This window comes from Phyllobates terribilis, unplaced genomic scaffold (genome assembly GCF_046119375.1).
Source record: "Phyllobates terribilis strain yellow unplaced genomic scaffold, ASM4611937v1 Scaffold_11__3_contigs__length_659146591, whole genome shotgun sequence".
NCBI lineage: Eukaryota > Metazoa > Chordata > Amphibia > Anura > Dendrobatidae > Phyllobates > Phyllobates terribilis.
In genome coordinates this window covers 106,240,922-106,253,450 of record NW_027362771.1, presented here as the reverse complement: position 1 = coordinate 106,253,450, position 12,529 = coordinate 106,240,922, and positions in this window count along the sequence as shown.

Genomic DNA, 12,529 nt, shown 5'->3' with positions numbered 1-12,529 from the left:
TCGTGAGGGCCACACTCCCTCTCCAATTGATCCCTGGGAAGAAGGTTAGCATCTGCTGCATTCACGGGGATGCTAAAGACTATCCGGTGGCCATTGAGACAGCCCGAGGTACTAAGTGTCATAAGGCCCCCTTGGTCCCAGATTTGTTGCACCCAGTCATCATAGGCCGGGACTTTGTGTTGTTTTGGGACTTATGGGGGAGGAGCGGAGACCTGGATTACTCAGGTAAGAAATTTGTTGGCCCTAAAAAAGTCTCACCAACTCCAGAGTCTGACAGGTTTTCCTTCTGTATAACGAGAAAAGAGGAGAAAATAGTACTCCCTGAGGCAGACATTCCTGAGATATGGGTGACCAGAGAGAATTTGGGGCTCACCCAACATAGAGACCTTTCAGTAAAAGAAGCTTTCAATAAGGTAACCATCATAAACGGCATAGCACAGGAGTCGGGGGCTGACACCAGGTTTACCTATTTCATGTTGAATGGGGACTTATTGTACCGGGTCACTAAGATGAGGAAGGAGATAGTGGAGCAATTATTGGTACCAGCACCCTATAGACAAAGGGTGTTGGACAGATCCTATTCACATGTCTTGGGTGGTCACCTGGGGGTGGATAAAACTCAACAAAGGGTCATGCAGAGGTACTACTGGCCCAGATGTCACCGTGAAATCCTAATATATTGTAAGTCTTCTCCCACCTGCAAGTTAACCGCTACCACCTCTCTATTCCAAAATCCTCTCATGCCGCTATCCGTCATGGCTGGGCAACGGAGAAACCAGGTTGAAACTCCATGTGGGCTGGACAGACCGGAAGGTGACACTAAGGGTGTCCCCGTGGCAGATACACTGTCCCCGGCCCAGAAACAACAGTGGCGAGAACTTCTTCAGCGGAATCGGGATGTGCCGGTGAACCAAAAGCTGTATAGAATCCCCAAAGTCCGTCGCAAGGTGATTTCGAAGGCAGGGTCTAAAATTTACGCGTATCCAATACCCAACGACGATAAACTCATATCGAAGCTAGGGTCAGCCAGATACATCACCTCCCTGGACCTGACAAATAGTTGCTGGCAAATCCTCTTCTCTCAAAGTGCCAAGAAAAAGACAACCTTTTTTTCACCTGACGGTTGCTTCAAGTGTACCAGAAGCCCATTGGGCCTGCAAAGAGACCCAGCTACCTTCCGGAGGGCCCTAGACCGGATCTTAGCCCATCACAAAAAGTACGCCACAACTTACCTCGATATTGTGATATTAAGCCCGGATTGGGGAAGTCATCTGCAGAAGGTCCAGGCTGTGCTGGATGCGCGGAGGAAAGGGAGGTTTACCATAAACCCAAAGAAGTGCGCCATCAGGAAAAAGAAGGGAAAATACTACAGGACTTCGTCTTTCATGCGAACACAGGTCTGGGAAGCTGCATAGTAACGCAGATGGCAGTTTAGACTCCCCTGTTTGGTGACCGAAGGTGCCAAAACCTACAGCTTTGGGCGGGGGGGGGGGGAATATGTGACAAAGTTACTGGCAAAGTACTAGAGGGCAGATATGTAGCACTGAGATTGATAGCTGCAGTGATTATGCATAGGAAAAAGGTTCCAGCACACGGGTGGGTTAAGCAGCCATCTTGGTGTTGGGGTGATTGAACACCGGTAGAAAGGGAGGAACTAAGAGGATAAAATCACAGCCTTTCAGAGCATTTGTTGTGGGTAGGGCTGGAGGTGAAAACTCTGAGCTGTTTATGTCACACATGCTTGATGTATGGAAGTTGCGGGTCCATTCCCCTGGATGAATAACATTGTGACAGAGCCAGTTTGTCCTCACATTCGATGAGCCATGGATGTGGACTGCTGAGATGTTCTTCAGATTCTATTTGCAACAAGAAATCTGTCAAAACTCTTTGACTTTAGAAGTATCTGTGCTTTCCTGCTTGTTGACATAAAAGACAGTTGTGATGTCTGTTTGGACCAACACTTCCTGTTGACACAGAAAAGGGTGGAAATAAAATAAAACTAGTTTGATAGCCTTACATTTTTTGAGATTAGAGGAGAGGGCTCTTTCTGCTGGAAGACACTTCTTTTTGTCAATAACATTTTTAAAATGGGCACCCTGACTTAGGTTTGAGGCATCCAATGTGATTATGAGGGTGATGATGATGAAGAAAAGACACTCTGAAAAGTGGCTTGGAGAAAACCACCATTTGAAATATTGTTTGGTGGTTGCCAGATCTGCATTAGCAAATCAAAAACTTTAGGATCCTGGTTCCAAGAGAATAACATGTTGTACTGAAGCAGGTAACTGTGGACCATGGACCACTAGACTACGTCTATAGCCGAGATAAGAGAACCTAGAACTCTCATTACGCAGCGAATCGAGACATGATTACTGTGAATAAGAGGAGACACATCTGAAGTCAGTCTTTGAATCCTGTCATTGAAAAGCATGATATTCATGTACAAAATGTTGATTATAATCCCTGGGAATTTTATTTCTCTTGCTGTATCAACTTAGATGTTTCTTGATTTATGAGAAATCAATGATGTTAAATTCACCTTGAAGATGGAGAAGTAATTTCTTCTCAGGGAATGCTTTGATAGTTTCCAACTTGAACTTTTTCTTTCCCAAGAAATTGCTCAAGTTGGGTGAAATTACCAAATGCATTTTCTGCCCTGTTTGGAGACCACAAATATTGGGAATTAGACTCATTTTCCCCTCCAGATTGGTTTGGAACAGGTTCTAGAAAATTCTTGAGTTACGAAATAAAGTCTGGTGGATTCTTGTTGAATTCTAGAAATTACCATCTTTCCACAATTGAGGTTACCAAGACACCAAGAGAAAGTAGATGACCAGAGATGATAAAACTTTAATGAACTTACCCCTACAGATGGAAGAACACTACAAGTGTCGAAGGTCAGGTTTGGGGCCAGCAGGCGATGTCTTGTACTCAGAAGCTTCTCACTTATGTTTGAATTATTTTATGTTGAAATATCTTCTTTTGAAATTAGATCTTTTTCTTTGAGGCCAAAAGGAACTAAACTTTTTTTTGTACAACTCAAATTAAAAGGGTTGTCCACTACTCGAACAAACCCTTTTCAATTGCTATACTTTTCCTTGTAAAATATAAATGACCGGCACATGCCAGTGACACCAGGTCTTACAGGACTGGCGTGACATCATCTCATGTGAGCCCTGCAGCCAATCAACACTGGTAATGGGCTGTTTCACTCTCACTTCCTTTGGACAAAACTGACATATGGGAAAAGTGAGTGCTGTTGTTGCTCTCTGACCCCCTCCAAATGTCAGTTACGTCTGAAGAAAGTGAGAGTGAAGAGGACTATCAGCAGCTGCTGATTGGCTGCCGGGGTCATGTAACATAGCAATATTACGGGAACCCTATTGTCACTGGAACAGCAGCGGAGAAGAGTTCAGGCTGTTTTTATTTTACATGGGGGTAATATAGTAATTGAGAAGGAAATGATGGACCACCCCTTTAACTGTATTGAGCACACCCCTATACTACAAGGATAGAAAAGATTGGTGCAAGGCAAAGTACAGGAAAGCAGTCTAATTCCTTCCGTAACCAAATGGACGAATTGCACTCTTAGCACATCCATGATCTTCTGAGCGTATTAGAAAAACCTCCTGGATTGTCTTTCTTCACTACACTTGCAATATTGATATGTAGATGGTAAATGCAGTGTCTTTAGGTGGTAAGATCTTTCTTCTCCCAATGCAGGTCACCTCAAAGGATAACCAAACATAGCGAAGTACAATTTATCCAAGTTAAGATTTGTATTATAGGCATAAAATCCAATTCAAATACAAGCTCATCTATAATATAACGGGAGATGCTTGTCTCTGTCTCAAGCTTTATAGACTGCGCAAGCGCGACACGCCTGCACAGTATGGCTCCAGACAGGCGCCGGAGATCGCGGTATGCGTAGCCAGTGAACGCATACCACGATCTCCGGCGCCATACTTACATACTTACCTGACCAGGAGGAGCGGTGCCTCTCTTCTCGCCGGAGACCGGGGGCGCAGTGAAGGCGTCGAAATCGGTGCATGTGCATAGCGTTATCCAGCGCCGTTTTACTGAAGACACATTTGAAGTGTGTCTTCAGCAAAATGGTGCCGGACAGCGCGGTATGGGTGCCACACTCCCTCCGGCAGAACAGGACACAACGCTGGAGCACAGGGAAGAAAGGTGAATATAAGTGTTTATTTTTTTTTTTGTATGCGTGCGGTGTGAAAGGGATGAGGGGTACCTTTCATACCAGGATTGGGGGATGAGGGGGCCACACATACCACGATTGGGGGATGAAGGGGCCACACATACCACGATTGGGGGATGAGGGGGCCACGCATACCACGATTGGGGGATGAGGAGACCATGCATACCAGGATTGGGGGAAGAGGGGACCATGCATACCAGGATTGGGGGATGAGGGGACCATGCATACCAGGATTGGGGGGTGTGGAGTACCATGCATACCAGGATTGGGGGACGAGGGGACCATGCATACGAGGATTGGGGGACGAGGGGACCAGGCATACCAGGATTGGGAGATAAGGGGACCATCCATACCAGGATTGGGGGATGAGGAGTGCCATGCATACCAGGATAGGGATGAGGGGTGCCATGCATACCAGGATAGGGATGAGGGGTGCCATGCATACCAGGATTGGAGGTGAGGGGTGCCATGCATACCAGGATAAGGATGAGGGGTACCATGTATACCAGGATAGGGATGAGGGGTACCATGCATACCACGATGAGAGATGGGGTGCCATGCATACCAGGATAGGGATGAGGGGTGCCATGCATACCAGGATGAGGGGCGCCATGCATGCCAGGATTGGGATGAGGGGTGCCATGCATACCAGGATTGGGGATGAGGGGTGCCATGCATACCAGGATTGGGGGTGAGGGGGTGCCATGCATACCAGGATAGGGATGAGGGGTGCCATGCATACCAGGATGAGGGGCGCCATGCATGCCAGGATTGGGATGAGGGGTGCCATGCATACCAGGATGAGGCGTGCCAAGCATACCAGGGCAGCACATAACAGGATGGGGACAGCGCAAATACCTGGATGGGGGCAGCACAAATACCAGCATGGGAGACCATATACCAATAAAAATGCTCACCACCCGGGCGTAGAACGGGCTCAGTAGCTAGTAAAATACAGTATAACAGCAATAAGAAGATACGCAGCACGCCAGTCCTTGCCTGACTTTGGTTTTCATTTGACTGCTTATTACCAGGGCAAACTGCATGTATTCACTGATTTTGACCTCTTATCCTCCCACTAATATCAATAATCTTAATGCTAAAGATTTATCAAACTTTCAAAATACAATATCAGTTGCAATATTGCAGAATTATAAATGACTGAAAAAAATTGCTGCTTGTATAATAAAGAATGCTATATAGAAAATTAGTAACCCTTTTTCATCCTCAAGATAAAATATATTTTATTTTTATATCATGAAAGTACAAACTTGCATTGAAGCAATGAAGAAATGTGAACAAAAATGTTTGCATTTGCATAATATGAATCTATTATTTAGTGCGTTTTTCTGTTGACTTCGGCAACTTTGTATAGGTCTATAAAATATGAAAATATAAAAAAAATGAGGCAGTACTAGTAATATGTTGATGTGTGCATAGCTTCAGAAGATTACCAAAAACCCCATCTAAGTACTTGATACATTGCTGGAATCAGGGCCTATGCCCCTGCATCATGCTGCTTTTAGATGGAGTAACAAAAACCTTGTGACAGATTCCCTTTAACAAGCTTTATTAGTTCACATTTGCAGCGTGTTTAGAATGATGACTCGCTGACATAGAAAGTTACAATAACTCATAACACGCCAGTAGCAGAATTCTGCCAGGCAGAGTGAGCATGATTAAATGTCTAATTACTCCACATATGGTTAATTTGGTCCAATGCACTGTAGAGGGAGTGCACTTGTTCTCACAGGTGCAGTAGACACCAAGCACTAGAAAGCGCTATCTTAGATTAGGGCAGCCAGTCTGACTGAGGGGCAGCTGATCTGAACATGTACACTCACACGCAGATCCTCCGATCCATTATGGATGGTATAGCACAAAAATAATTTTTCGAGGGTGAGTCTTCTGACCATTGCTTAAACCACAGCATCCTTCTTGCTGCTTTAGAGAGGCATATGAAGATCTCAGAACATCAATTGGAGCATCACTCAGAAATCTGCTGATTTGAGCAATGGTAAGTTAAGAATCTGTTCTTTAGGGAATCTTTCTTTAAAGGGAATGTGCCATAAAAGAAAAATTTTCAACATTTAAAAAAAAATTAACATGTTAATGTTTAATTTTTTTTTTTTAAATAAAAAATTTTTAATGGTAAAGTATGAAAAATAATTTTAAAGGGTTTGATATTTTTACTTTAAACACTAGGGGGAGCAGCTGCTGATCTTTGCCATGAAAACACAATGTACTGCTAGTTTGCATTACAACTACAGTAATGGTGGGCAGAATCTGCTCGCATGTGTATGATGTCACCCCTCTCCTCACCTTCTGAGTGTTTTCAAGTTTGTGCGGCTCGCCGTACCCGCACTGGGATTAGATGCACTGACTGTATCCCATGCTAGGATTAGATACACAGACTGTATCACATGCTGGGATTAGATATACTGAGGGAATCACACAGGATGGGATTAAATATACTGAGGGTATCATACAGGATGGGATTAGATAAACACTCAGTTTATGACACAGGATGGCGTTAGATACACAGAGTGTGCTACACAGGATGGGGTTAGATACACTGAGTGTTCCACAGAGGATGGGGGTTAGATGCAGGGCTCAGTGAAGTGTATCACACATGCTGGAACTGGATGCACTGGCCAGCGAACCATGTCGCACATGATGGGACTGGATGAACGGCCCACCGGCCTGTGTTATGCATGATGGGATGAGACGCACAGATCTGCTCATTCAGTGTAACTCCTCATTCAGATGTCTGTAATGTAGGGGCGTCTGAATGAGGCTTTATTGCTGACTTCTGATGCACTTTCCCGCACATCAGTAAAGCCTCATTCAGATGTCCATTTGCACACAGATGTCTGATGAGGCATTACACTGACTGAGCAGAGCCGACTCAGTGTTCAGAGCACAGCAGTGGGATGGTTACACTGAGTACAGGTCATGCAGCCTAGTACTGTACTAATAATAGCAGGCTACCATTGTTCTCACCGCTGGAAGCTGTTACTGCTGCAGCACTGCCCTCATTGTACAGAGCGGCCTTGCAGAGACTTCTAGAGGTGAGAACAGCTAAGTAGCCTGGTATTAGCAGTACAATACCAGACTGCCGACCAGTGTTTACCACCACAGCCCATCCTGTACATGCTGGCTCTACCTTGTCACCACCACAGCCCATCCTGTACATGCTGGCTCTACCTTGTCACCACATCCTCACACCTCCTGTAACCGCTCACACTGAACACTGTGAGAGGTGACAGGGCAAATTGTAGTTCAGAGCACCACTCTGGATTACAACAAAATGGCGCCCGACTCCCCTCACAGCTGTGAACTGGACAGCTCAGGAGGCTTGCACTGTTCGCAGGTGTAGGTAGCCATAGTATAGGAGATGCAGTCTAACATCAACCACAGTTTCCTATGCACAGGGGCTTGCCTATTCGCGGTGTATAAGTGCCGTGCTCAGACACTTACACATCTGCTAAATAAAAATGGCAACCCCCAGCAGCTGCAGAAAAATGATATTAAAAACACACCAATTCATTTTGTATTAAAAATAATTAATATACCGTATTTTTCGGACTAGAAGACGCACCGGACCATAAGACGCACCTAGGTTTTAGAGGAGGAAAATAGAAAAAAAAAGTAATCAAACAATGTGGTCACGATGCACCGTTAAGGGGGAGCGGGTCTGCTGCTGACACTGGAATAGGGGTAATGTCCCCCAATTCTGATAATATTCCCCATCCTGGTAGAGATGCTCCCCCTTCCTATTATACGTGGCTCCCATCCCTATCCTGATATGCATGGCACCCCTCCATATATATATATATATATACATACCCCTCCAGCAACATTCGGACTATAAGACGCACCCCCATTTTCCTCCAAAATTTTGGAGGAAAAAGGTGCGTCTTATAGTCTGAAAAATACGGTAATCAATATTATTAATACAAAAATGAAAATCACATTCCCTTGAAGGGTTGCTGTAAATGTACTCCACCAAATACTAAAGGACCTGGTCACTGGAACAGATGCCAGTGCCAATTTAGAAGCCACTGTGGTATATATCCTGTAGAGTTAGGAATCTGCTTTTCTGCACAAAGTCTTAATGTAATAATATCTCTTCAGATGAAAATATGGCTTTCTCAGAGAGTCTGGCCACTAATAAGCCCATTTTGAACAGAGCCTTATAGTCAGATAAATCTTTTAGATGTAGTTTCTTGAAGATTCTTGAACCTGGATCTATCTTCTTATCAGTCTTCTTCCATTCACAATGTAAGCGGTCCTTAAATAAAGGATACCCATGGGGGACACATTCATATGGGACCTTTTAATCCTATGGTGCTTAGTTTTATGATCCTGAAATGCATCAGAGAGCTGAAGTTTTAGCCAAGAAATGAAGTACTGAGCTTCTGGCTGGATAGTAGTAGGGTCACCATGATGTGGTGAGATGGCTTTTACGTTTTTTTTTTACTAAAATTATGTTAAATAGGTACCCTATATTATTTTCATGCACTATTGCTATTTATTTACTGCAGAGTATTTGCTTATTTTGTTTTTATCTTAGGTTTTGTCTGTGTAGTGACCAGTGTGAACATGCGCCTACACGTGGCATGCACACCAACTTATATCCCAGTTCATCTCTTTAGATTTTTGTTTCAGGTGTTTTGCATTCTGTGCAAATAAGGGCGTGGTCTCCTTTTTCTTTGAACTGGACAATACATTCCTGTAGTTCCCCATGGCTGGGTGTCCATTAGCCAGGTCTCAGTCCTTCTCAGCCCTTATTCACATTTCGTCACTTGACAGATGGTAAGGTTTTAATGCTAGAGGCGAGCAACGTCCCGAATAGGGTCACCGTGACGTAGTTGGATGGCTTTTACATTTTTTTGTTTAAAATTATGTTTACTAAGTACCCTATATTATTTTCATGCACTATTGCTATTTATTCATTTACTGGAGGGTATTTGCTTATTTTTTGTATCTTAGGTTTTGTCTGTATAGCAGTAGCTCAGCTAATAAAAAGATAGGTAGAGCATGTGTGAAGTTCATAGTCATTCTGAAGAAGCTGCTGACAAGATGCAGACATACTATCACATGTATCTAGACTTCGTTTTTCTCCTCTGACTGGACATCTGTAAAAGAAGGCCATTAGTAATCCAGCTAAACAAACATAATAATAAAGTATTCATTATGTCTGACCAGGGGGCAATGTTTTATCGAATCAGATTTCGGCAGACCGTTGGTATCATGACACAAGGCCGACAATGTGACCCAGCTGGCTACGTAGAAGAGCAGAGCCAGGCCACAATGTTATAGAGGAGGGAGAGAAGAGCTGATTGATATATACTGCAGTTTTTATGAGAAAAGATTCAGTATAACCTGTGTTTTAATCATTTAATCCTCTGCTCTTTCTGGGATTTTCAGTCCGGTGGGCTGTCCTATCAGTGATTGACAGCTTTCTCTCTGTGCACACTTATACAAGGAAAGCTGTAAGTCACTGATAGGTCCACCACCTGGACTAAAAACCTCAAAAGAGCAGAGGACTAAATGATTAAAACACATGATTATTTTCTCACAAAACTATATATCAATCTACCCGCTCCCCCTGCTGTATAACTTTGGATATGCATTTTAATGGGGACAGGTTCGCTTTAATAACCCAAAGGGAAGCAGTGACAGAAGCTGAGGGACAAGCCAATATAAGTCCAATAAAAGGGAAAATATGTTCTATATCCTCTTAGAAGAAGGAAAAAAGTACAAGGACTGTTTTTTTCTGATATCTTTAATAAGCTAGCATGCTGATTATTGTATGAATTGATTGTTTTTATTGCTACTAATGTCTTCTGTCATAGTCAGGGTCAAGCTAGTCTACCCATTGTGTGCAACCATAGGACGTCCAGGAAATAATCTTGCCTGCACTGATTTGTAGTATGCAGGTTTCCTTTAATATTACTAATGTAATCAGAGTAGACTGCATTTATTTCCCGCATAACTGTTGCATTTTCAGTTGATAAAAGACTGAGTTGCAGGATATAACTCTACTTTAGTCCTACTGCAGTGGGGGATGACACCTGCTGCAGACAGCTGTCTTACAGCCAGAGACATTACAGTGAGGAAGAGGGGAGAGACAGCTGATCTTCTGAGACATAAATGTTAAGTGCACACGTAGTGTTTTTTATGCGTTTTCGCTGCGTTTTTTTCAGCACAGAAATGCATCAAAAACGCTTGGTAATTGGTCTGCCAGCTAATGCAATGGCAATCCTGATGTGCTGTGCACATGATGTGGAAATTTCCGTTCTGGATTACCATTGCGTTTTTAAACGCAGCATGTCCTTTCTATGCAGCATTTCCCGCCTATTGACTTTAATTGAACAGCAGCAAATCCGCCGGTATATTATTTATACCTGGGGATTTGCTGCGGTTCAATTAAAGTCAATGGGCCACAAAAACGCTGCATACAATGGTACCCGGGTCAGCTGGGGAAGACTACTACTCCCATCATCCGACCGCCGGTCCCGCTGATCAGATCGAGAGCGGCGCTGCTGAGGGAGTAGTAGTCACTCACAGTTGCCCCAGAAATTACATGAATGGGAATGCTAATGAAGATTGGGTGAATGGGATTATCTGACACCTAGCTCTTTTGTTTGGTGATGACAAGGTGTCAATCAGACCCTTTCATTACCAAACCTAATTAAAGTAAAGAGTTAAATAAAGATACAGAGCAAACACTATATTTGAAATACAACAGACACATTCTTAAATTAACCAATATACTCACCCAAGTTCTGACGGTAATCCAAGGGTTAAAGCCATGTCCCACATTCCTTTTCAAATAACTTTATTTAGCTCCAAAAAGCATTCATTGATGTACAAAAACGTATTAAAAAACGCGGCAAACCGCGCGTTTTTTCCTCAGCGTTTTTCCTGTCAGGTAGATGCAGAAATGTTGCAGAAATTTCTGCTTCAAATCCTGAACGTGCGCACATAGCCAAAGAGAGCATTTCTTTATATATTTTGCAGTTTTAATTGTAATGTGAGCTAAAATAGGAAAGTAGGAGATTAAAGAGTTTTCTTCGGTCTCATCTTCAGGAGAGCACTACTCCCTTGCTTCCTGTCTCCTGAAGGAGGGTGTGTGGTGAGGGTGCACTCGTGAAGACCAACAGATCAGACCAGCAGTACAGTGGCTAGATTGTATGTCCAGCAATCCCGGCAGCCTTAATTCAGCACTACCAGCTCTAATAAAAATAATTTGTAAACATGGCGCATGCTAGAATGCAGCGGTGGCCGGCAACCTAGGCAATGATCGAAAAAAAAGAAAAATCCCTCCGTTTTTTGAGAACAGAGAGGACTTTTAATAACAATTACAAAGATCCTTACTTTTCACCATCAATTTGCAATTTTAAGGCTCGCTCTCAATTGCGATTAAATCGGACAAATGCAATCCGATAAAAAATCTGTTGCTGCCGACCCCAGCAACAGAGGAGATGGAGAAATTAGTTTCTCAGTCCCCTCCACAGCAGTGCAAGATGATCGGAGCACAGAGCACTGACACTCGGCTCACACTCGCAGCAGAGCAGGAGCCGAGTGTCATTAGCATATCGCATCGGATGCCATGCACTAGTGGAACCCCGGCCTTAGCCAGAAAGAATAAAATTGTAAGTATATTTTTTAATTTATTAGAAACTGTGTAATGCTTAATTGTCCCCAGCGATGATGCTGTAGGGAAATTTAACTTTGCCAACTGAGTAACGCCAGCAGTTATTTTCTCAAAATATTTTATTACCTTCTTTTTTTGTTTGTTTTAGGTTTTTAATGAGCAAGTGAAACAAAGTGAAGTGGAATAGAACATGTTGCACACCAGTTCTTCAGCTCAGTTCTTTGCACAATGCTAATTCAATGTATTGTTTCTGATTAAAAAAAAAGTGTTGTATAATTATATATTTGTTTCATATCATTTGTTCTATTTCTTGTTCAAAAAAGCATTAAAATGTTGTTGTTTTGAATTGCAAGTTGTCTCATTTTTTTTCTCACAACATTAATTATTGGTAATATTATTTTGGGATTTATTATGAAGTCTGACAAATTACAGTACATTACATGAAAAAAAATATGTAGACCACCACTATGCACCACCAATATGTTGCAGAATTGTCATTAATTTTCAATGTAGATTTCACTCTCTACAATGTAAAGTGTGGAATTCCTAAAAGATTCTGCCAGTCCTGAACGATCTCTTGTAGAGTATTTGAATTGAGACTAAAACTTTTTTTTTTTTTTAAGTAGTTTGAGATAATAAAAAAA